Here is a 22,537-nt window from a genome sequence, read left to right on the forward strand (position 1 = left end):
ACTTACAAAATATAAAATTATTTAACTATAATTCAATTTAAGAGTCAATAATCATTGATCTTAAATTGAATAAGATTCATGAGTATTCTCTAAATTTTGGTCCCTGGAATCCTCTCACTTTCAAGTTTTCACAAATGATATAATTTTATGCTTGCATAACATTTTGAAATATATTTTATTAGTGTGAATATATGGTCAGATTCAGGTAACGAATAAATTAGGTAATTGAATTAACCTTCCGTTCTATGAACTCAAAAAAGCTATTACATAACACTTTGATTTTTTTATTAATTTTTATTTATCAAGGGTCTTCGTTTAGAATTCCTTCATTTCATAGTCGGTCATTGATAAGATTATCAATTCAATATATATAATTAATAATTAACAGTTAGCAACAACAAAAACACAGAAGACTTAGACAAGCTACGATATTTTTTTTCTAAAATGTTCTATCTTTTTTGACAGCCGAGGTTGAGAGGGGATACAAAAACTAGTCTTGAACACTGTGTAAACTTTAAAAAAATAACGATTAATTTAAAAAATATATATATATTTAGTCACATTTAAATTCCTTTAAAAATAATAACTAAAAAAATAAAACGTAACTGGAACAGATTCATTTGAGAGGTTTGATGAATATTGTTATTAATTTTTTCCGTAAATATGGATATTTGATGATATATTTATAAAATTAAAGATTTTAAATTTTTTAACTTCCACATATTTACACATATCTTTTATTGGCAAAAATACTTTTTATAAAGTCACTACAAAAAAAAAAGATATTCTTTTTATATTGAGTTGCATTTTGTTAACGTTTTTTTTTTCATATTTATTCTTCAAAAGATTTTTTGGACGTAATTGTTCGAACTTATCTGACAATTGAGCAAAAATGAAATACATTTACGGAATCTGAAAAAGAATAAAAGATAAAAAGAAAATGAATTAAAGTAGTTTAAGTATTTTTTTATCTATGGAAATGAAGAATTAAATATATCTATTAATTTTTTGACATTTTCTTTACTAATTTAAATAAATTATTAGTCAAATTAAAATTTTATGAAAATACTAGAGGAATATTTACCATTTTATAAATAAAACGATCAATCTATACTGGATCTATAACTAACGGAACTTTTGGTAATAAATCACAAGACCTCTTTCAAAAACGTGTTTTCTTTTGTTACATTTTCTTTGATATACTAAAGAATGTTTTTATTAATATATATATAGTGTATAACTTCAATTTTTCTTCTATATTCCCTGTTTGTTTTTGTTTTTATTTTGAAGAAAAAATTTACACTCTATGCTTTACGCACAACTTGATTAGAAGGAGGATTGATTGTAAAAAATATATTTTACTTCTATACCTATATTCCCATAAATTATTGTAGACGTAGAAAATCTTATAGATTGGAGATATATTTAAATCGTTGCAAATATTTTTTTTTTTTGATGGAGTCAAATATTCCCTTATTGATACATTGTGCTTACATAAGGAAACATTGGAATTTGTAATTCAAAAGGCATTTTCTTTATTATTTAAAAAAAAGTCTGTTAATTAAAAATCTGAGTAATGAAATAGCAATTTATAATTATAGCGACTCGACTTTTTATGAGCCTGAGTAGGTTTTTATAGTACCTATATCATGAAATAAAAAAAAACACAGGGTCAAAACCTTGCTCAAAAAGCCATTAATTCTTTATGCTTATTATTTTGTAGAAAAATAATGATTTACTTGAGATTACATAATGAAGTAGACATGTAAGGATAAATTCATAAAAAATACTTAAAGAAACAAAAACTTATTTTGATATAAAAATATTTTGATAGGGACTTAACAACAAAGAGTTATGTGTGTTCGTAGGTATATAATTATCCATACTTTACAATTAAGAACTCAGCATGACATTTCCAACTCATTAAATGTCCTAACATGACTTTTTGACGATAAAAAAGGTCTATGGACTTTTTAGGTCAGTTTTGTCTGAAAGATAGATAATAAAATAAGTTGAAGGACTTCGGTGTAACAACACCTTTTACCATATAAAAGATTTAGCAAGGTGTAAATGAAAGAATGGAGCTTTATTGCAGAACAATTAAGTCATAAAGTAATGTTTTTCTTTAGTTTTAAAATCTCTATGTTTTGTTTTATGATGAAATAACATTACTTATTATGGTACCTATATTGTTTGAGAGTTGAAATACCTCCGGCTGTTGTAACGATATTGTATCCTAGATGAATATATGCGAATAAAAGAAATAAACCGTTCAGTTTCACACTTACAAGAGGCTATATTTTAATTCAAACTTAATCACTCTAGTCAACATGAATTTAATTTTTCAAAATGGTTTGAACATCGATGTCTGAATATTGAAATATATTTATTAAATTTTAATTATTTTTTCAATTCATGTCAGCTTTTTGGACGTATTGTGGTGCCCCTACATGTGCTTGAGAACTATTGAAATAGAGAAATACATTTTTGAGATAAACATTAGTATATTCTAGAATAAGTTGATCTAATATATTTAATTTATGTCCATAAGTACATACTTTTGTAGTTGATTAATTTTTCCATTCTCAATAACTGTCTCAAACATACAGAAAAAGCACAAACAAAAATAAATACAAAACTTAAGAACCTGATTTGATACAATTACGAATTGAAATGAGTATGAGCGTTATTTTCTTTTTTTCGTTTGTAAACAAAGCAAAAAGAGAGTGGCACCATCTTCTGGGAAAATAATTCAACATTCACAATGACAATATTGTTTAATATATTTTTTTAATTTATTTGTTTGGTTTCGACTAGTGGCGAAAAAAAAGCCAAATATCGACGACTCATTTCAAAATATAATAAAACATTATGATAGAGTATAATAAAACAGTATGATAAAATGTAATGAAGTAATATGGTAAGATTAAATGATATAATATGGTGTGGAATTGAAATAGATGTTGAGTATTTTTCAAAAGTTTATATAAGAAATAACATACGGATATTTGTGGTAATATTATTACATATGTATCATTTGTAGTTGTTGATCTTATTTATCTTGTTGATATTTTCTTGTAGATTACCATTGGAATGCAGAATCGACAGAGTCTTTTGCAAAATTGAAGAAGGACATTGGAAATGCAGTCATCATGGTTATTAATCGAATGGAAAGATTAACAGTAGAGACGGATGTTTCTGAGAGTGTGATTGGGGCCTTATTGAGTCAATGTTTGAAACTGGTTGCTTTCTTTTCGAGATCGTTGAATAAGTCTGAGAGACATTATTCTCCAGTAAAAAAGGAAGCTTATGCAATTGTAGAAGCTTTACGAACTTGGAGGCATTTTCTGATAGGAAAAAAATTCTTGCTTCTTAAAGATCAGAAAGCTTTGAGTTTCATGTTTAATCAAAACATTATAATAAGATCTAAAATGAGAAAATTATTAGATGGAGATTGGAATTGTCGTATTTTTCTTTTGACATCCAATATAGATCTGGAGGGGAAAATGTGGTTGCAGATCAATTGTCAAGAATATGTGGAATAACATTTGATAACTCATCTGATTAACTGCAGAGTATTCATAAAAAATTATGCCATCCTGGGATTAAACGAATGTTCCACTATGTTAGATATTGTAATCTCCCATTTTCCATTGAAGATGTCAAGAAGCTCTACTTGCAAGGAATGCCGAGAACGGAAACCTAAATTTATAAGGAATAAAGGTAACAAATTTATTAAAGCTACTAAGCTTCTTGAAAGGGCGAGTCTTGATATTGAGGGACCCTTACCTTCAAATGGAAAAAAAAAATCTAACCTCAGTAGATGAATATTCCAGATTTCCTTTCGCCTATCCATGTGTAGACCTATCCCCTAAACCAGTGATTAGATGTCTTTAGGATTTTGGTGCCATTTTCGATTTACAGGAATATATTCACTCGGATCTGCTTTTATGTCGAAAGAATTGAAGACTTATCTAACTGTAAGAGGAGTCGCTACAAGTCGTACTGTGCCTTACAATCCTCACTGGAACGGACAGGTAGAACGATATAACGGCATTTTTTGGAAGGTTGTATCATTAGCTCTCAAGACTGGGGAGCTGCCAATAGAAGAATGGAAATTAGTACTCAATGAAGCTCTCATATCTATAAGAGGCTTACTATGTACTGCTACTAATCAGACTCCGCACAAAAGGATTTTTCGTTATCGAAGGAAGATGGGCCTTCATCAGACAATACCGACATGGGTAGTATAAGCAGAAACTGTACTCTTTAAAAATCACGTAAACAACAATAAGAATGATTCTTTAGTTGAAGAGATTGACTTAATAGAAGTGAATCCTACGTATGCTCATGTCCGCTTCGAAAATTGAGGAGAAACAACATTGGCGCTAAAGTATTTAGCTCCAGGATCAGAAGTAGTAGATGGAAGAGATGAGAGTACATTAAAAGAAGTAGATGAGGAAGAACCATTGATGACTGTCATAGAGAATAATAATACAAAGCCCAGGAGATCTAATAGTGATCGACGGCGTCACTCCTTTTTGGGAAAATATAATTAAATACAAAAAAATGGACACTATGACGTATTAAATGAAGGGGAGGATAATGTAGTAATATTATTACATATCTATCGTTTGTAGTTGTTGATCTTATTTATCTTGCTGATATTGTGTTTGTTGCAAAAGTATCTATGTATATAAAGATTCTTTAGTTGGACCTTACTTGTAGTAGAATTAAGTCAAATAGAGCCATATTCAAGGTTACAACAATGTTAGTAACTGTAAAAAGCATGTAGAATTTTTTTAAATAACAAGCTACAGACTGTCACACCAACTTGCGGATAATATATATGTATTTATTTAATTTGCTCATGATCTATTGAATTTAGAAGAAAATATTTAATCTGAAATTGTTTCTCTTGATATTGTTTCCTTTTCTAATCAAACTACTCAGTAAATTTATATCAATCATTGTTGTTGTCTGACAATAAAATAGCTCATTCATAATTACTTACAGTATTTTTACACATTTTGAAAATGGGACACTTCATAAGTATATACGAGTAGGTGGGTGTCTTATAGATTGTGGATAGCTGAAGGAATGATAAATGGAAAATATTTTTCAAATCTATTGAACTCATCTCTAAGGATTAAATATTTTGTCACAAAATAGGTTGATACTTTTTAAGGAAGAGTGAAGTATTTTTGTCAAAAAATATATGTGTAAATATGTGGATAGTAGAAGTTAAAAACCAATTTAAAGTACTATCGATTTAAAAAAACAAAATAACGATAAAATCTTCTTTTTTTTAGATGGGAAAATAAGTTTCCTTGACAAATCATAATTAACTTCACACCCAGAATAATTTGATATAATATATACAAAGTGTTTATAATTATGATTGATACAACATTAATTTTATTCATTCAATGACAGTGAAGTGAAACAGAACTTTTTCAAACTGTAATTATAGCATAAACAATGTTCTCCGACCTGCATTTAATATCCTAAATTTCCCAACAGAAAAGGAGTTTAACCTTCATGGCTAATCATAGCAATTAGAATAGAATAAATAGTTATTAAGAATCACGTTTTGTTATTACAAAGGGAATTGTAAATATATAATATTATTTATTAATTAACTCTCTTTCAAGGTCAGCCTCTGAAATTCTTTACTTGTTCGTGAGTTGATAATAATATATGAACTCGTTATTAATTCATTTATCCTTACATAGGTATAATTATAATTGTTGGGTTAATCTTAACATATTACATATGATTATAAACATAAGGATATAAGCATAGGGTACAATAAGTCTGTATGATTTTGATAAGATGTAAAATTAAGAATAATACCTTTTTTTTCCTTTCTCATGATTAATAATCACTTTTTGTTAATAAAATTACTTCATGAGTAAGGTACCGTACATGATAGATGGAGGTTATTTATTGTATATATATATATATATATGTATATTGTATCTTAATTCCTCAAATTCAAAATGATAAATACACAGTATTGTTTCTTAATACTGATGCAAAATCTCAACAAATGAGGTTTATTTACAAAAAAGGTTTATCATATTATGGGAAATCGTCAAGATCTAGCAATATATTGGGAAACCAAGTGTAAAATTTTGAAATCCCAGAATATTAGCGGATGGCATAGTAAATAATGTTGTGGCGGTCCTTATTTATTTGGTCCAGTCCAGTGCGAGGACTATTTTATCAGCCATTTAGACCGGTCCTTAAACCCGTCGGCCCTTCGGACTATCATTACTATAACTTAATAAGAAGAAATAAAGTTAAGTGACGTCATCAAAGTCCGATCTTAAAAAGTTTTTAAAACTAAACTGAACCGATTGAAACTGAAATGGGACAGACTGAAGACTTCAGTCCTCAATAAGAACTGACACCATATTAATGTTAATGAATAAATAGTTTAAAATTTATGTAATTTATTTTGGCATAAATTTTTAATTTTAGTTCTTATAAATCCAAAACTAATTCATATTTCTTATGTTAGAAGGTGTATTTATAATTAAATATTCAATAGTTAGTTTGAGGTTTTATTGGGTACCAATTTTTGTGAATATACAACATTTGTATCTAGCATGAATAGTTAATAACTATATATTTCAACGATTTAACTTTTCATTTGATGAATTATTTAAAGGAAGCATAATTTAAGAAATAATTAAATGAATGGTTTCAATGAAACGGGATCCAAAGATCCCAGGAGAAACCCACTAATCAACACTTACAGAATTGCAATGTAATCTATTTTGTTTTAGTCATATCGATAAAATATATTACATTAGGCAATTATTTTGTTTTTCTACATATTAGTCAGATTAATATTTTTTTAAAAATATTTAACAGTTTTTAAGACAAATTTCAAAAACTCAACTCAACATAAAAAGAAAAATTCCAAGTTGATGGGTCAAAGGTGTAGGTATCAGGTGATAACCAGCTCAAAACTTCTTTTTTTCAATTATATAAAAGGCTGTACCAGGTTCAGGTTCAGGAGTTCCATCGGTCTCGGTTCTTTTATTTCAACTGTCTCGTTTCAGCTTTATCGGTCTCAGTTCCGGTCTTCAGTCTCAGTTCTTTTTTATACAGGCTCAGTTTACTAACATGCACTGAAAACATGTGGCGTAGGTAGAAAATATATGTGTCAAGGAAATTATTTTAAATACAACCAGGCCAGCAGCTACTTTATAACTTATGAGTTATAAGAAGAGTGTGTAGTGCACTAATTTACAGTAGGAGTCTGGAAACTAAGATTACTTAAGACAAGTGTTTTCCATGTGGGGGCTGTGAGTGGAGGTAGAGGGAGGGTACAGGAGGATGGAGAATTGAGACTTGCTTTCAGTGTACATATACATAGTAGACATGTTTCGTATAAAGGAGGTTTCAGTTAAAAATGTATAAGTGTAGGGTGACCTTTTAATAATGACAATAGATGTAATTGAACACATATTTAACCACTTTTAAACGTTAAAGCTGTCATTTTTTGAAAATTATTGATTATTAACTGTAGAAAAGTAAAACCTTCGATATAATGACACTCACAGGTTCACTATAACAAAGATAATTTACAGTTTATAGATGCATTGGAAAAAAAATATTGAAATTATTAATTAAAATCTTTTTAAATGAATTACTTTTGTAAAGTGGCAAAGAAAAATATATTGTGGCTGAAGTTATGTGATAATGACAAATGACAGTAACATATCCTCCTTTTTTATAATGCGTGGTAATTAAGCAGTATAAGTAGTAGTGAGGTTGATTTAGTTTAATCCTATAGGTAAGATTCTAAAGTTTTTGATGGAAACAGTTAGTATCATGCGTTGGAGTAAAGAGGAACGTGCATTTGTAATATTAAAAAAAATAGTTTGGCAGAATATTTTATAACGTTAAATTTATTGCATTTGAGCTGCCGAGATTTTATTGATGCGAATTATGAAAATCAGTTAATTTCTTCAATTTCTAATGTACAAACGACAATTTTTTCAATTCATTGTTATAATTTGAAATTAACAAAATTCTTTGAGCTTTGAACTTGAATAATAGTTCTAGGGAGCTAAAGGTTGTGCAGTCAGATTGTTTGTGATAAAAAAAATCTTAGTGCAGTTTGTCTAAATTTTATAAGGCCAATAACTAATTACCTAATCAAATAATCATCCAAAAGTATAAAATAAAATGGATTTCTCACTAAATACATCTTATGTAAAATAACTATTCATCTAAAACCTCTCAAGGAAAAGTTATTTAAAAAAAAAAGTGAAAAAATCCCTGGGTATTAAAATACAAATGCTAAGTTTATGGACAATTGGGACGTTTTCTAGCTGATATGATTGTCAAAACTATGTAAAGCAAAACTTTTAGTAAGTATTATTGTTATAAAACCAAAACAAAACTTTTTTAATCATAAAAATTGTTTTATTGCCTTTTTGGAAAAAGGAAGTTATATTGTCGCACCCTGTAGTCATATATAAAAAATATCAATCTATTAATCAGTTCACTTTTTTGCAGTCTGTATTAGACAACCTTAGATATAACAACCAAAACAAACAAACTAATACTGGGACTAACCCAAGGGAACATTGAGTATGTCAATAAGTGAACCTAAAAAATACAGTAATAAGCAATAAAGGATGTCAAATTCCAACTATAATTTTATTCAATTGTGATCTTTGCATATGGCGTTAAAATAAAGTGCTAAATTATGTTACAATATACAATTGTAAAGCACATTTTTTGAACAAAACCTCATTTCTTTTTCAAGTTAAAAAAACAAACAAAAACCTTTTGACATTTTTAAAATTATTTGCAAAATACGTATTTAATTATGTTTTCTTTCCTTCGTTATTTGATATTGAACAAGTTATTTGATTTACACTAATCTAATTTTTTTGCTCAAAAATAAGATCAATATAATACAATAATCTCTGCACATATATTCTTGTATAAATTGAAATTGATAGAAATAGGCTACAACATATATATGTACATACTTTGGAGTATGTAGTTACAAAGTACAACATAAAAATAAAAAAAACTCAGATATGTAGATATGAATCCATTTTTACCGCAGTTTTCATATAATAGGGTTTTTGTATGTGCATGAATAAGAAAATAAAATATAGCAATAGAAAATATAAATTCAAACCGTTACCTACAATTTTATTTCCATTACAACCACAATAAAAACGAATATCAATAAAAATCATATGAACTAATCTAAAAAATCGAGTACATCAAGAAGCAAGTAGGAATGTTATCTTTGAATAGATTCTATATGTAGCCTACTACAATTTATTTATTTATTATTATTTTGCTACTGACTGAAAGGTTTGTGTAATATATAATCAATAAGGAAAACATTCCCCTGATTTTTCCCCCTGAGAAGTTTAATGGAAATATAAATTCTTAAAAGACTTTTATTGAAAATATATTTACTAAGTGCTATTCAGATAAATAATGATATCTTCAGTAAATTCTTTAGGATTTATGCATAATAGTGTGTTAAGTAAATAAATAGTCCGATTGAAGAAGAAATGTTCAAAGAGTTACCAACAATCTTAAGAGAGGATTATGCTTCTTCCAATATTCATTTTATATTAGGAAAGTATCGGTCTCAAAATTTGGACGTCCTGTCGAAAAACTTCCTAAATTTGAAGGTTTTGATTAACTTGATTGCAAAATACTTCGTATGGAAGAAATACTAGATAGAAAAATGAATAATCTTTGAAATCGTTTTTTCTACCAGAATGAATTACTATATCGTCTGATTTTACCGTTTTTATTATTTTTTTATCTGCAATAGTTATTTTATGTGTTATAGGAAAAGTGTGCAAAGTATAGCTACTTGACCCTGTTTGTAAAAAAGTGGGATTTGATAATAGAAACTGTTTGACGGCCGACTAGACTTGTCTAAATATACTAGTAAAGATTACAATCCTATTCTCTCATAGGGCAAATTACAATTTTAAAGAGGGAGATATTAGCATTGAATATTGGAAGAGGTTGTGTGTTTTTGAAAATATGACGCAAAGTCATATCCTCAATGGTACATTGACCGGTAATTTCATTCTCAGTAAATTGATTCCCTGTCTTTTCATTCTTAGTAATTTCATTCCCATACATTTCATTCCTACTTTGAAGAAGGATATTTAGTGACGTAATACACTTTTATGTTTTCTACACTAGTTTGTAGTTTTGTGTAGGCCTATATAGGGAGAGCATGGCACTGGAGATGAGTGATGAATTATGATTAGTGATGGGTGGGGGACAGATACAAATGATTTATTGTGTTTATGGATTAGAAATGACGTCATGATAAATATTTAATAGTGATTAGAAATAGAATCCGATTCCGTTGATATTATATCTCTCTCGGAAAATACAAGTAAATGCCGTCATTGCTCTTCCTCTTCTTCATCGTTTATTGCTACTCCTTTTCATCCATCGACAATTATCAATTTCATCATCCTCTTTTCTATTCCCTTCCTCTTTTCACAATTCAAATCTACGTAAATAATAACTATAAGTAAATTTCTCAGGCCCCTAACTCCCTTCCCCAGGATCATTTACTCTCCCCTGCTTCAAGCTCAACTTTGGATTGAATCCTAAAAGTTACAACAATCATCATACTTTATAGGATCATGCTACGTTTCGCAATAGATTTCTAGAATATATCATTCATCCCCTTCACATCCAATCACAACTGTTCAAACTTCACTACGTAAGTTGTCAAAGCATTTTGAAGGAGACACGGAATACTACTACTATGGCCCGTTGCAGAAAATAATTGACATTAATATGTAGTCAATTTCTTCATCAGCAGGCCACAGAGAGGAGTGTACTAGAGTTATAGGACTAGATCAAGATGTGGACCTTGTCATTGAAAGTCTGTATGCATTTCTGAATATGATATATAATAATAAATATATCAAAATATAACTTATCACAATCATAGGTATAGTTGTGCTCACTTCGATCCTTCACTTGTGCTTCCCTCACTGTGCCTCGGAGAAAAAATTATGTTCTTTTTTGTAATTAACCATCTTTATACTACTGGGAGGATTTGGGATCATAACGAATGGAAGTATAAACCTTGTTTTAAGACCATTCTGAAATAAAACATGATTTTTAATGGTCAATTCATAAGGAGAGAATAGGATCATGACTACTATGAGAATTTAAAGGTTCTACTGAAATTCAATATTTATTATGACATATACATGTGGCTAGTATCGTAGCAAAACTTGAAAGGATTTTACAACATTATGAAATGTGAAAAAGCCAAGCTCAACGGAAATTTTATATCTCAAGATAATGATGTTTATGATAAATTTGAATTTTTGGAAATAATTTGGACTTCCTATTGTTGTTTATAATTTGAGATACTGTCAGATTATGATTGGTTAGTGGGAGCCTTAGTAAATATTCATGTCCATCAAACATTCCGTATAGTTAGGTAGCTTAATTACAGGAAAATCTACATCAACTTGTTGTTAATGTCTGTTTTATACAAGAAATTTGCGGACAAGTTTAACCAATAATTTCTTAAAATGCTTGATAACTTCTAATTAATTTTTTTAAAGATTTTGGCACATTTTTCAACATACGTAGAAACAAATTTTTAAATAAAATAGATTACGCATGAAAATATAAATTATTTATATTGGTATACTTCACAAAAATGCTTTGATCTTAGCAAAATTTAATCGTAAATTATGGGTAAAATAAGGCAATTTCGACAAAAAAAGAATATTTTGGGTTGAATTTTAATCTTTTGTTCAAAGGTTTTAGATAATAGATAAAAAGCGTTTAACTTTTAAATGGAAAAGGACATCTATTTTGCATGAGTATGTTCTTAGATATTTTTTAAATTGATGTCTGATGAAAAAACAAAAAATATTATTCACCAATTACATACAAATTGATTTTTTTTATAAACATATATACCTATAATATACATGTATTTAGGTATACTTGAGTTTTATTATAATATTAAGAGTAAAAACTCGCACAAAAAGTAGCTTTTTGTATATACCTATAATCTAAATATTAAGTATATACCTACATTTAGGAAATGCAATATATTCCATGACTAATATAAATTACCTATTCAATTATAGGATTTTTTTTTCTTCAAAAATCATTTAAAAAAACGATTGGCATACATATCTATTATTATTTTTAATAGATACATAATATTTCAAGTGCGAACACCTTGAAGTTTTTATTTTTTTAAGAGAGAGTTTTCTCATTACATGTAAATTTATAATCAAGATCTCTTCACATGAGTAATTAAGTAGATAATTTATGCTCATTCTTTTGGTCAAAAACTCATTACTTTGAGAACATAAAAAAATAATATTAAAGTATATACGTAAATATGAGCCAAATAAATTCACACTCCTTATCAAGAAATTGATCAGGCAGTTCTTCTACGGCTTTTTCAAAATCATTTGTTTAATCATAAAAACATCTTTGATTTTGTTACTAAACATCTTTGTAAATACATATTTAAAGTAAGACAATCTTATCTATTGTGCTAAGCAAAACAAAAATTGCCAAAAGATTGCTATCAATAAATTGGCAATTATATGCAAATATTATAGGCATAATAGTGGTTGTTTACCCTTGTAGATATATGCAAATGCGTTACAATTTATATGATTAAAAAATAGCATTGAAGGTATTTTGATCCGACGTATTAATTAAATTAATAGGTATGAAGTTTTATATATAATGATATATACGTATATGAAATTCTTCTATTAAAAGTTTTGAATGTATTTGAGATTCAATGCATACTTTATGCAAATAGTTGCTGAAGTTTCTTTTAGTTGATTTTTTATTTGATTAAAGAAAAAAACAATTTGCCGTGCATTTTTATAGAGAGGAATATAAATAAACAATCGGAATACATAAAACAAAATGAAAATTTTGAAAAAAAATGTATGATTAAAACTCCTTTATAAAGACCTTATCATAAAATAAGGTTAAATGCATTTTTCTAGGTAAACACCTATGAAACATACTGTAACAAATCATCCAAAAGATTGTTAAATGATGTGTTATTACAAATGCCGCCTTGTATGTATATTTCCTATAATACAATATTTTACAAAGGGATAAAAAATAGTTGCATAATGTAAGTCAAATTTCTAATTGGAGGGTAAGGGGGGTTGAAGGGTTACACTCTCCTGACTAAAATCTTGTTATCATTTTTTTTTGTCAATAAATGAATGTAAGATGTCTATATTTATTTTTTAATGTCACAATATTAAATCAAAAATGTCATTGTATTCAATTTTTTCTAAAATAGGCAATTTGCTAAATTTCTCTCTTCAAAAAGGTCATTGAAAAATTCATTCAGTCAAAATTGGGAATTTTTATTTTAATTTTTTATTATTATATAGCTTTTAACGGCTATGAATACAGTGCGTTCCCGAAATAGCCAATATACATTTATATGAAAGAACTTAGCTAATTGGTCAAAGTGCTCAAAAGAAATCATTCTCATGAACTTAATGTACGTAGTTTTGCTTCTCTACCGTTCCTAGAGAAGGAAATATACTTAATATATGTATATGGAATTCAAAGAAAATTCCTAGATTAGATGGAATCATTGTAATACTATAACATTTACTTATACTTAATCAAGGCAACTCCATCTGACCAATATAAGGAACAATAAAATATACAAATGTAACTTGTCTAAATGTGTTTTTTTATCACAATTTGAACTTAACAATAATATTGTCATAGTTTATTTAAATAATATTTTGTTGCAATTTTTGGACCCTCCCCCAAAGAAAAATTGTAATAATTGCTCTGAATACAGTGCCTTTCAGCAATAGTCACAATAAGTTTTTGTAGTAATTGCCCAGGTTATTTGTAAGTTTGAACCAAGTAAATTTTCACCAGGTCCACGAGAGTAAAAAATAATTGCAAAATCAAGATTGTGCGACTAAAATGATCGTTTTTAAGATGTTAAACAACCAAAATATGTCTATCCCGTTAAAATATAGCTGACGAAATGGCCTAAGCTTTAACAAAATTATTTTATAAATGATTAAAAAAAGTATCGAAAGTGAACTTTGTGTGGATCGAGAACCAGTAGTTCGACACAAATGGAACTTACATCTCCGAAAACTTTTAGATTCACTACAGAATACTGTAAAGTTTCAAGATTTATTTTTTATTGTTTTTTTTAAAAAGTCTTTGGTTTGTGCTCAATTGTGTGCTCTATTTGCTAGAACACACTGTAAATAGTTTCCAATAGAACTTTGCTTTAAAGATTAATTGTAAACATATTGTGCATATTTTTGTATGACTTAATTAAACTTTTAATAGTATGTATGTAAAAAAAAATATTATTTATGAGTTGTTTACAGCTGATGTTCACTTTTTTCGTTTCACATACTACAAATATAATTTTATATTTGACATAGAAGAATCCAATATAATTTTTATGATGTGTAAGTTTAAGTGTGGCATACTTATAAGATGATTTTAACTCTATAATTATTTTAACTCTATGAGTTGTAATGGCCTTAGGGTTCCAGAATGATAGAGCCATGTTTTTTCTATTTGGTTCGGCCTTTGTGAGCATTGCCTATAATATATATCTCTATTACACATAGATATACACAATACACACATGTTATATCTATGTGTACATAATAAGTTATTTATAGTCCATTGGATCGAGTTGTAGGCAATCATGAAAATGCATTAATGGCTTAATCGTTTTTATGTAGAAAAATATGGTCATTTATAATTATTGATGGGAGTTATTTAAAATATATGTTCCTGGGTATGCAAATACCTTAAGGTATAAAATTTCAACCGATAACATCTTGTGAGGCCTTTTTTTTTATTATAAAAGCTTACTCATCATAAGGGTATTCAAGTAGCGTAAAAAAATTACCCTCATTTTTCATCACTTATTTTTATTTCACTAATTGTATTACTTAGTCTAGTTAGTAGAGTTGTATGAAAAATGACCTAGAACACGCACAATATTTCTCTAGTTGACAATCTAAACAATATTATATTTTATTTTCCAATGCTGTCATGATAATTATTAAATTACTAACCGTCAAGCCTTTTTATCCACTTGCAACCTCGACTATCAAAAAGTTTTTGCATTTTTCTTTATTTGTAAAAGTTTTGAAGATAGGAGTAAATGTTATAAATATATATTTCAAAAACTAATTTATTTTTTTTTGTAATGGAAGAGGTTGGCTTTGATTAGTTTTTTTTTCAAATTATCTAGCATTTATCTTTCGAAACATAATATTGAAGCATAAGAGTTGATTACTAATGTGGATACATTTTTAAGATCAATTAAAAATCTTAAAAGTGCATCTTATCTTATAGCTCTGAGAATTTTTTCTTCTTCAAAAAGTGTTAAATATTATATTTGATAGCTGAAAGTCAGAGCTTGCAAAAATAGTTTTCTTTTAATTCCGCTCCATATTGTTGTCAAAACATCACATTATTTCAAAGATACATGCATTTATTAGCAGAATAAAGGAAGGAAAGGCCATATTTTTAATAAACTCTTTCAAATTAAGTATATGTATTTTGTTCTTGTGACATTTTTGCTGTTGAAAATTGTTATTAATTATTATATACATTTAATTGATAATTTTATCAATATATGAGCCAATGACTGAGTATGTAATGATACGATTTCCAAACAAAGGTCCTTCATTTATATCAAAATATTATATAACAACATTTTTTAGTTTAGAGTCAGCTGCTTTAAATTATGCAAGTGTCAACTCATGAAAATAGCAGAAAGAATACTACACAGCATCTTCGTTTATTTCAAAAGAGCATAAAGTATAAAGTAACCACTAAAGCGTGGGCTCATGAATGACAGAGAGTAACACTGAGGATTTCTTGGTGAGTTATGAGTTTAAGTCCTCGTTGAACTCAGAGTAGAATTGAAGGTTGACAGGACAGTAATTCTTGTATATGTCCTTGACAGACTCAGAACGTGAATAGTGTTCATTTATTTGCTCTCAATGCTGCTTGCAGCTTAAATCATACAACATAATAACAGTTAACCTCCTCTCCTCTCAAACGTTATACAAATTTCCAGAGTTAGTATGTTTTTTTTTTTTGGTTTCATTGGATTAGCATAACAGCTGATCATATTTTATACAACTACTCTATAATACTCTATGATGCAAAGAACGTGCATTCTTTTTTTTTTTTGACCACCTAATTGTTATTTTTTCTACTAGTCAAGATAGTTTAATTAAAAAAATCGTCTATTGGATGCTTTTGGTAGTTAGTATAACTATAATTTGCAAATGCTATTCTGATAACATACGATAGTTAAATCAATCAAAAGAATATTTAAATTCCTGAAGTCAATCATCAAACATTGAAAAAAAAAAATGATTCACTCTTTTAATTTATAACCATTCTTCTCTAAAAATCGCACTTTATTGGTCAAAAAAAAAAGAAACAAGAGTACTTGTTCCATGTATGTAGTACTCCGTGAATAGTGGAAAAGAAAAAAATAACGTAAATTTTGCATTCTTTTTGGTTTCACGTTCGAATGAGAGGTTTAAAGAGCTGTTAAATATATTTTCTCTTTAGTATTTTACTTCCACAACATTTGTTTTGGAAATGAACGATACGTTTTTGATAAATTTTTTATTTATAAAAACAGTATACGATATCTTCTTATTTCTAAAATATTGTCCAGGATGACATTGAATGAATCACCTTTTTCACAGAGTAGTAGGTCTTCCTGCTTATCCTTAATCTCAAGTTTATACTATATATTCTTGTACTACGTAACGAAAAGAAAAGGTATTAAAAATATCAATGTGCACGCATAGTTAAATGTACAACATACTTATAATCAATAAATAATACATTTGCAGCCTATAAAGTGCTGTCATATTCCCAAAATAAAATTAAAATTCATTTACAAATGTATGTACAATGTATGTTGTTCAGTTTTCGATTTTTTTGATCTTTTTTCTCTGCAGATCTTAATGTTTTTGTAGAAAAAACAAGCCAATATAAATATTCAAGTGTTCTCTGGAGATTGAACGAAACTTTGATTTTGATAAAAATAACAATTAATAGAACTAAGAGAGATATCAACATAAAAATAAAAGGCAAATCTAAATTTAATTTTTGATAAAACAATTGTGAGTTCAATTTTTTCCCACATAATTTTTTGCAATTCAAATTGATTGGAGTCAACTTTCCATAATGAAGAAACTACTCTCAAAAATAAAATAAATACCTTTACCATATAGATACTAATGGAATATATATACTCCATTTCCAACAAATGTTGATATGAGCAGAAATAACTTATTGAACGGAAGTTTTATAAATTTAGTAGAAGTGCGCTATTTCATATGTTATCGCTCACTCAATCATTTAAAATAAAACCCCAACTTCTTGCATAATTATTTACTTTGCGAAAAATAGTGGTAAATCCAAAGCGCATCGTACACCAATATTGGTGTTTTTAATCAACCTCTATGTAAGCTGTGGGCATGAAAAATATTAAAATAATATGTAAAATCATTAAAATTTTTTAGACTTAGCTATTGATTGGTGCGTATATCTTTCATTAGAAGGGAATTATTTTCTATTCAAAAATTGTTAACATATGTTCAATTTCAATAAAAAAGTGAATTAAATTGTTTGTTTTTCATAAAAAATCATCTCAGTATATTTTAAATAAATGTTAAATATATAGATATAAGTTTTTTTTAAATTTGCCCGAAAATAATTTGGTAAAATAATAAGGAAACTTTATAGTCAGTTACAATGAAAAAAATAGATTTATATTAGTCTATTTCTATAGAAAAATTTTTTAAGGCATTTATTTGCAAACTAAGTACGCGTCGTGTTTTGTACTTTTCAAAATAGAAAAGGTAATTGATCAACTTACTCTAATAGTTGATTTGATTTTTTAAAAATATAAAACAAAAAAGTAAACCTCCCTTACTTCCTTTCACATCCTTACGCGAGTACTTTGCCTGGGGAGACACCCATACATTAAAATATATATTTTATGAAAAAAATCAACCTTTGTTGCTGTTACATATAATACTACAGGGTGCGGTTTTACAATTAAGAATTTTCGATACCAGAACATAAGCCTTTTTATTTCTTAAATTGGTTGAGATATTTATAAATTCATTTGTATACAAACGTAGGGACCCTCCATGAACCTAATCACTCAATCTAACCACCCTCAGCCTCAACCACGGCCTCACACCTAGTACGGAACCTGATACAAGCCTTGATCAGGTGATATTCATTCATATTGTTCACTACCTCAATAATGGAAGCTCTCAGAGAAACCAAATTGTTGTGATTACGCTTATTGTACCCCCTCTCCAAGACGCCCCACACGAAATAGTCCAATAGATTGTAGTGCGGGGAGCTAGGGGGCCACATTTCCTTAGACCAGAACATATAAAAATTGTCCAGAAGACAATATTCTACGCAGATTGATCTGCCTTCTTCCTTGCTGGTGTTCCCATCCATCCAGACTCCTTGAACTCCTTTGTAACTTTGTTCACGGTGGCAAAGGACAACTTGAGAAAGTCGATGTTCTTTTTGGGGCACGGCCTGCACGGAGGGCGACAATGATCACTGCACGACAGTCGTACTTGGAAGACATTTTCAACGCTTTGTAAGCATAACTTATACATAATTGTCTGTTGAATCTGATAAACTGGTTTTTAAAGCTGTACGGCCAAGGGTTCCCAAGAAAAAACCGGGTTTTAAAGCTGTACGACTAAGGGTTCCCAAGAAAAACGCGTTTAAAAAATTTCTTAATTGTAAAAGAATTAGTATGAAAAAATAAGTTAAATACTTCTTTACAATTTTATTTCATACAAGTGAATTCAAAATATAAAATAATGGTTTGAGAAATGAAATTATCAAAATTTGTAGACAATAGAAGATTGATCATTTATTAATTTATAAATTATTATCAAACATGATATGTTATTAACACAGTACGTAAGAAAATGGTACCGTTTTTGATAGTAAGATTTATATCAACTTCACCAAGAACAACATGTATCTATGTTATCAGGATACATGGATCCTGATAACTATACCTTATAATATCAACAATTATGTCTGAAATTGTCCTTATGTTTAGGTATCTAGCCCTTGCACACCTTGATGACAAAATCATTGTATATATCATCCAACTCCTTCTCAATGGATATCTTCAGGGGATCAAAATTGAGTTGGGGGATATTACAGGGATTGCTCTGCACGAAGTTTGATATTTCATAGCCCAATGGCGAGTAGTTCGGTGATGAGGGTGCCACAATTTGGAGAACAGAAATTGCTGAGTTTTTCCTGGTACCAAGTTTGATTTATTATATCCTTATGGTCAGTTGATGAGTCTTGCTGCCAACAGCAATCTCCTTCGGGATAGTTGACATCCAACAGGAGCTCCACAATCCTTTTCCTCACCTCTTAGTATTTGCTAGCCTTAAGTTTCAAAGGTCACACAGGTCAATAAGTCTTTTCTGAGAGCCTTGTTGTGTCCTCTACCTCCTGTCTTTCTGAAGAGGCTCTTCTTCGGTTAATGAGCCTCCTGACATTACGGATAAACTCAACAGAGCTAATCACAATGTCAATGACCTTTCTACTGAGTGATGGAAGCAGAAAAGATCTGCAACCTATTGTATTTTTGCCTCCATTAAATGTTGCTTGTTGACGTAACACAAACAATAATGCAGCGAATGAAAAGTTATTATCATATTATATTATTTTAAAATAACCAAACATCGATTGCAGGTAACAATAGGACTATGGAGCTAGAATTCGGGGTGGTTGTTTAAGCCTACTGTACTTACAGAATACGATTTATTCCCTTACATCTCTCTTTTTTATATTCATCGTTGGAGTAGATAAGAACGCGTATTGACAAAAATAGGGATGTAATGAAGGGTTAAATAAGGTTTCGTTAATAATAGCACAATTTTTAAATTTATTTCCTTTTTTCGAAATTATTTCTCTAAAAATATAGCATGTAAGATTTAGTAACTGATTTATATGAAAATACACCAATTTGTTAAAAAAGTTGGGGCTATTTTAGATCGAAAGAAATTCTATTAGTCTTAATTTAAAATATATAATGTATAAAAATATTCAAAGTATAGTCGACTTTTTCAAATGTCAAAGAGTCTATAAAGTGTTTTTATATCTACCTTCCCTTCGTCAAAAAAATTGCATAAGTAATATTTTATAACCCTTGTATGTATATAAACAGGTATATATATAGACACACAATAAAATACCAACAAAACATGAATACTATATTTATAAGTTTGTGACTATGTACATAATACAAATACCTACAAAGGTATTTTTAACAAAGTTCATTATTTAAAAAAAACCTCTTTGAGAATACTTTAGGTCTTATATGTATGATATATATTTTATTCAATTGTACTTATATTGTTAGTCCATAGTATAGTAGTTTTTAGTATTTTACTGTGGAAATCTTCTAAAAATAAAGAATAATTTATAAATCCTTCAAAGGCTATATTTCAAGCAGAAACTTTTCAAATTGAATTTTTGATGTATGCAAGAAGAATAAATTTGAAATAAAGTGATGTCATCATTGTAACAACAGTACTTGAAATCGTTTAGGATTACAGAATTCCTTCTAAATGAACCAATGAATCATAAAAAAACTCAAAGATTGAAAATTACTTTAATTACTCTTTAATTTGTTGTTTTTTTCGACTAAAAATAAAATAAAAGTATTTATTCTATTTAAATTAGACAAACCTAAGGATAAGTCAAAATTACCAACTTTCACATCTGTGTAAAAAAAAAAAGAAGGACTTTTACATTAGTAGATAAGTAAAAAAAGTTCTAACACAAATAATTCAATCAGAGAACAATGCTTTGATTTGAGAGACTATTACAATAGAGATCATTTCAATTAATATTAGTATCAATACGCACAGATAAAAGTTAATTTATATTATACTTCACAGTCTAATCCCTCTTTCTTTTTCATCATTAAAAACGTATTTTGGATAGTTTGTTATCGTATATACAATGTAAGTATGTACTACATGAATGAAGTCATTCATCATCCACGTTATTTCCTTTTTTTAATTGAGAAATGGTTTTGGAAGTTGGGAGCTATTGAGCTTATTTAATTATTACACATAATTGTATCTATGTGTTTTATCTGCTAAAACTTTTTAAATATGTGATCTCTTAACACAAAAGCCATGTAGAATTATTTTCTCAAAATTGTCTTTGGATAATATATGAATTTTTATGCAAATTCAATTCAATTCATATCAATAACCTATTGTGATTAATATATTAGTGGCACGGCATATAAGTTAATTAATGTAGCAAACTTTCATCGTTATAATGATTTTTTTAATTTGAAAAGCTATATTTGGGCCAAATAAAGTCTTTAAAATCAAATAATGGGTTTAAACTACAGTTAACATACTTGAATATCTCAATTCATACCATAAACTTTTATACAATACAAATAATGTACCCAAATATGTCAATGAAATATTCAATACCATGTATTATAAATACGACATTTAAGTTTCATGCATATAATTCTAATTTAATTTTTTGTAACATATAAATATTTTATTTAAAATGGCAACCTCGAGGATTCACATTTGCCGTCAGATGGCGACAAAAGTCCTTGATCACGGAACGGACAACTTCATGACCAATTTTGTTCAATACCCTAATCAGTTTAGGCTTCAAAATCTCAAAATTCTAAAGAGGATTCGCTTATAATTTGCTTCAAGCACAGATTGTAAAGAATATTACTGAGGATTTAAAAACAGGAGCTTGGAGTCCATTCTTCTTTTGACAAAAAGTCTGTAATATTTTTTGTGAGCCAGTCCTTCTTGATTTTGGTGGTGTATGGGGCTTCATCTTATTAGAAGGTCCAAGGCTCGTTCTTTAACTCATTTTTCTTCCTGGTCTTCTAGATAGCGACTTCCCTAACTTTAATGTGCCTGGAAAAGGGAACTTTGGATTTTTCGCCTTGAATTAACTGAACGAACACTTTCAACTGGTTCTCAGTTAGAGTTTCTGCTGTTCGTATTATACAGATATATATATATATACGTGTAAATCAAAAAAGCAACATCATATATAAGTACATATCTTTTTCATTATGTTGTCTGTCATAAAGAAGCCTAAGAACGAGTCATAATAGAATGCTATCTTTATGGAAATCCCTCCTTTGTACTTTTTATTTGAACTCGAGTTTTATAGCTATGAGTATTTATAATTTCGTACATAGATACGTATAAAAATCAAACTTTCCTAATTATATCATAAATGGAATTAATAATGGCTAACCACACACTGTATATGTCATAATAGGGAAGTAAATAAAAAATGCCCTTTAATTCACGCTTAATAAACTGAAATAATAAACTCTATAATTTATTTCGTGAATAGTTGAATATTATAACAAACCAAAATAGAA

The 22,537-nt window shown here is 28.4% G+C and overlaps 3 long non-coding RNA genes across 3 annotated transcripts; 2 read left to right on the forward strand and 1 right to left on the reverse strand.

Annotated features, from left to right (window-relative positions):
• Positions 1-3,540: 3,540 nt before the first annotated feature.
• On the reverse strand, positions 3,541-3,952 carry LOC121118801 (uncharacterized). Its single transcript, XR_005864576.2, has 2 exons — positions 3,816-3,952; positions 3,541-3,702 (listed from the first exon to the last, which is right to left on the reverse strand). It is a non-coding gene; the product is annotated as an uncharacterized lncRNA (long non-coding RNA).
• LOC139905453 (uncharacterized) lies at positions 3,584-5,006 on the forward strand. Its single transcript, XR_011780199.1, has 2 exons — positions 3,584-3,723; positions 3,837-5,006. It is a non-coding gene; the product is annotated as an uncharacterized lncRNA (long non-coding RNA).
• A 5,293-nt stretch (positions 5,007-10,299) lies between these two features.
• On the forward strand, positions 10,300-11,514 carry LOC121118600 (uncharacterized). Its single transcript, XR_005864511.2, has 3 exons — positions 10,300-10,538; positions 10,590-10,919; positions 10,985-11,514. It is a non-coding gene; the product is annotated as an uncharacterized lncRNA (long non-coding RNA).
• The last annotated feature ends 11,023 nt before the right edge of the window (positions 11,515-22,537 follow it).

The sequence above is a fragment of the Lepeophtheirus salmonis genome, chromosome 5 (genome assembly GCF_016086655.4).
Source record: "Lepeophtheirus salmonis chromosome 5, UVic_Lsal_1.4, whole genome shotgun sequence".
Classification (NCBI taxonomy): Eukaryota; Metazoa; Arthropoda; class Copepoda; order Siphonostomatoida; family Caligidae; genus Lepeophtheirus; species Lepeophtheirus salmonis.